Source organism: Thalassophryne amazonica, chromosome 16, assembly GCF_902500255.1.
Source record: "Thalassophryne amazonica chromosome 16, fThaAma1.1, whole genome shotgun sequence".
Taxonomy (NCBI): Eukaryota; Metazoa; Chordata; class Actinopteri; order Batrachoidiformes; family Batrachoididae; genus Thalassophryne; species Thalassophryne amazonica.
This window is the reverse complement of record NC_047118.1, coordinates 37,951,399-37,956,290: the sequence shown is the minus strand read 5'-3', so window position 1 is coordinate 37,956,290 and position 4,892 is coordinate 37,951,399. Positions and strand designations below refer to the sequence as shown.

At 37.1% G+C, this 4,892-nt stretch overlaps 1 long non-coding RNA gene across 1 annotated transcript; it reads left to right on the top strand.

Annotated features, from left to right (window-relative positions):
- The first annotated feature begins 532 nt into the window (after positions 1-532).
- Positions 533-4,123, top strand: LOC117528470. The gene is made up of 4 exons (XR_004565773.1): positions 533-686; positions 782-852; positions 2,958-3,086; positions 3,778-4,123. It is a non-coding gene; the product is annotated as an uncharacterized LOC117528470 (long non-coding RNA).
- The last annotated feature ends 769 nt before the right edge of the window (positions 4,124-4,892 follow it).

The window sequence follows — 4,892 nt, the reverse complement described above, 5'->3', positions numbered from 1 at the left end:
AAAGGCCGTTTGGTGCCGCAGCCAATAATTGTGCAGAGTTGCCTGCAACTTTTTTAATGTATTTGTTTTATGTTTAGCTTTCAAGCCTTTGTGCACAGAAATGTGTAGGTACTTCTTAAGATTATTGTTATTTTGTAAAACTTCAGTCCCAAAGAGGTACCCATACAATTCTTTAGTTGTTGTTATTTATTATATCCAACACTTATTGGGCTAATAATGAACACATTTTGGAGGTGGCAGCAATGCAACCCTGTGAGGAAACATTCATGTTTGAGCATTACAGGAACTGTAATGTGATTACTGAAAATGATTTAACTCTGTACTAAAAAAAAAATGCAACTCATTATATTAATCAATTACAAACCAACAATGGTCCAAGAATTGTGTTTTAAAATGATACAGAAGACATCAGTGGGGAATAATACAGATAATTGCATCATAATAAACAACAGAAATGTGTTTTGAAAGTATCTTCTTCACCCACTCCACAGACATCTGTCATTTTTATTTCATATTCACTCACTGGCTCTTCCTCATGGTTTTCAATCAGAATACGACTCGGAGCGCTGAACAAGTTCAAGTCCAAATCTCGATCTGTGCTGTTGGCAACAGATGTGGCATCGAGAGGACTTGACATTCCACATGTTGACTGCGTCATCAATTACGACATCCCCACCCACTCCAAGGTACTTTGGCATCCACACATATATTATTTTTTTAATTGTCACTTTCATGATTGTGTTTGATGTAAATGAGTTTGTTTGTGTCTGAACCCCCCTAGGACTACATCCACAGAGTCGGCCGAACAGCCAGAGCAGGGCGAGCTGGGAAATCCATCACTTTTGTTACTCAGTAAGTGGAGATTATTATTTCCATACTGGACACTGAGATATATACAGTAGTGTTCAGAATAATAGTAGTGCTATGTGACTAAAAGATTAATCCATGTTTTGAGTATATTTCTTATTGTTACATGGGAAACAAGGTACCAGTAGATTCTCACAAATCCAACAAGACCAAGCATTCATGATATGCACACTCTTAAGGCTATGAAATTGGGCGATTAGTAAAAAAAAAAAAAAAAAAAGTATAAAAAGGAGGTGTTCACAATAATAGTCGTGTGGCATTCAGTCAGTGAGTTGGTCAGTTTTGTGGAACAAACAGGTGTGAATCAGGTGTCTCCTATTTAAAGATGAAGCCAGCACCTATTGAACATGCTTTTCTCTTTGAAAGCCTGAGGAAAATGGCCGTTCAAGACATTGTTCAGAAGAACAGCGTAGTTTGATTAAAAAGTTGATTGGAGAGGGGAAAACTTATATGCAGGTGCAAAAAAGTATAGGCTATTCATCTACAATGATCTCCAATGCTTTAAAATGGACAAAAAAAAAAACAGACGCGTGGAAGAAAATGGAAAACAACCATCAAAATGGATAGGAATAACCAGAATGGCAAAGGATCACCCATTGATCAGCTCCAGGATGATCAAAGACAGTCTGGAGTTACCTGTAAGTGCTGTGACAGTTAGAAGACGCCTGTGTGAAGCTAATTTATGTGCAAGAATCCCACACAAAGTCCCTCTGTTAAATAAAAGACGTGCAGAAGAGGTTACAATTTGCCAAAGAACACATCAACTGGCCTAAAGAGAAATGGAGGAATATTTTGTGGACTGATGAGCGTAAAATTGTTCTTTTTGGGTCCAAGGGCCGCAGACAGTTTTGAGACCCCCAAACTCTGAATTCAAGCCACAGTTCATAGTGAAGACAGTGAAGCATGGTGGTGCAAGCATCATGATATGGGCATGTTTCTCCTACTATGGTGTTGGGCCTATATATCGCATACCAGGTATCATGGATCAGTTTGGATATGTCAGAATACTTGAAGAGGTCATGTTGCCTTATGCTGAAGAGGACATGCCCTTGAAATGGGTGTTTCAACAAGACAATGACCCCAAGCACACTAGTAAACGAGCAAAATCTTGGTTCCAAACCAGTTTTGGAGTGGCCTGCCCAATCCCCGGACCTAAATCCAGTTGAGAACTTGTGGGGTGACATCAAAAAAGCTGTTTCTGAAGCAAAACCAAGAAATGTGAATGAATTGTGGAATGTTGTTAAAGAATCTTGGAGTGGAATAATAGCTGAAAGGTGCCACAAGTTGGTTGACTCCATGTCTCGCAGATGTGAAGAAATCATGAAAAGTTGTGGTTATACTACTAAATACTAGTTTTGATTCACAGGATTGCTAAAAAAGCAGTTTGAACATAATAGTTTTGAGTTTGTAGTGTCAACAGCAGATGCTACTATTATTGTGAACACCCCCTTTTCTACTTTTTTTTTTTTCTAACAGCCCAATTTCATAGCCTTAAGAGTGTGCATATCATGAATGCTTGGTCTTGTTGGATTTGTGGGAATCTACTGGTACCGTTTTCCCATGTAACAATAAGAAATACACTCAAAACCTGGATTAATCTTTTTAGTCACATAGCACTACTGTTATTCTGAACACTACTATATATATCCTGAATAGATCTAGTTTTATTTAGTTTGCAAGTGGTTTAGTTCTGATTAAAACGACACAAATCTGCTAATGTCTGTTTTAAAATGTAGGTAAAGTGGTTTAAAAGTAATTTTAACCAGTGTATCCTTAGTATAGAATAACTTAAGTGTTAAAAGCAAATAATCCCTACTTACCCAAGGCATGGACAGGTATAGGACTATAATTTTTTTTTTTTTTTTTAATATCCTTCATCAAAGTGGATATTCATGTTGTTGATGGTCTTGCATACCTCCTTGGACACACTTGGGCAGTGTTAATGTATTCATTCTCTTCTGTGAAGCTGCAGCTTCTTTTTTTTAAAGAAACTTAAGCAATTAATGGAGCATCAGAATATATAGATTGTTTTTCTTCTTTGCTAATTTTGTTCAGCTAGTTGCTTTAATTCTATGTAAACTCTTCTCTAGGTATGATGTGGAGCTTTTCCAGCGAATTGAAACTTTAATTGGGAAGAAACTTCCCGCCTTTCCTACTCATGAAGAGAAGTGATGATGTTGGTGGAGAGGGTGAGCGAGGCCCAAAGGTTTGCCCGGCTGGTAAGTCACCATTTTACTGGATAAACAGTTTTTGTCTAATAATGATTAGTTAAATGTTAATATGTACCCCCTCAGCTCAGCAGGGTCATCATTATTACTCTGGAAAAATTAACCATATGTTGAGTAACTAATCAGTTATACAGCTTCATGGTGGACTAGCACACAGAAGGATTTTCTTTGAGGCTACAGCTACAGTTTACCAAAAAGCAAATGGGAGATGGAAGCCTAGATTTGATCTCCTTTAATGTATGAAAATCCTTCTTTGTCCTACTACTCTATGAAGCTGTGAGTGGCGATAAAACAGACAAAAGTTGCTCTAAGTACCATTTTTCCAATCACAGCCACAGAAATCTGTAACTTCTTGAGTTGTCTGTGTGTCTTGGTGGCTTTCCTCACTAGTCTCCTTCCACAGTCATTCAGTTTTTTAGAACTGTCTCCTCCAGATAGATTTACCATACAGTACCATACTGTTTGTATTTCTTAAAGATTGATTTCAGTGACTTGTATAAATTTCCTGAGTCACTGAAAGAAAACCGGCTGTAACCCTGATGATGTTGTGTTATACTTGTGCACACCGTTGTTTTAGCTTTTGTATTATTTGGTTTATGCCATGTTATAGAGATTAAATTTCATTGTTGGTTTAAAGAGCAGCATGTTAGAAATGCTTTGGCTAAAATTATTTCTTCTTTAGGAAATGAAAGAGCAAGGTGAGAAAAGGAAAAGGCCTAAAGGTGATAGAGATGAAGATGACACAGATCAAGCAAGTGGAGTGAGAAAGAAAGTGAAGGGAGGGAGGAAAAAAGAGAGGTGGAGCAGCTTGGAGGGGAGGACGGTAAAACCTTCGACCTTAAGACTACAGATGCCACATCAAACAATGTGGATTCCCTTTATTTTTTTTTTTTTAGTAATTACAGCATGAAAATGTCATGTTTTCCTACATTTACAGTGTAAGCAAATGACTATTTAATTATGGAAAATATGCTTTTCATGTCCCCTTGCTTTTTTCCTTGAGCAATAAATTCCATTGTAAAGTCAAAGCATGTTTATGGTTCTTGCGTTTGCTACTTTTGGACACAAGAGGGAGCTGTTTGGTTTTACAACACTTGATCATATACTTTTCACTTATCTTCTCCATAATGGGTCACAAAAACCCTACATATGAGAAAAATTAGATTTCTGTGGCCATTGACAAAGTTGGATGGAGGTTATGTTTTCGCCCCTGTTTGTTTTTAACAGCCTGTAACCCACAATTTTTCATATCATCATCATGAACTTTTTACAGAGGGTTCATATCCTGATAGGCAAGAACTGATTCAGTTTTCAAGGTGATAGGTCAAAGTCAGGGAAAATCTTGAAAAAATCCCTATCCTTTAACATTGGACGAATTTTCAAAAATTTATAACTGTCAATGTAGGATGTTATGCAGGATGGTATCCTTTATCGACTGAGAAAGTTTGAAAAGGATCTGATCCAGATTACAGATTTTGTGGCCATTTAAATTTAACATTGAAACCCAGTTTAATGTATAATTTACATTATATCTTAATTAGATTAGATAGAACTTTAATGCCTTGGGACGACTCCCTCATTGAAATGGAGGTTCCAGCAGCATTGTATTGTAGCACACGGGTAAAAAGCACACAGAGTATCAAAAGTAATCAGACGTGTCCCAATCATCCTGAAAGAGGTGCAGACTGGCACCATCGCCTGATAAAGTTTGATGCAGATCTGATCCAGATTATGGATTTTATGGACATTTAAATTCATGACTGAAAAGCCCATTTTGTGCACATTTTACATTATATC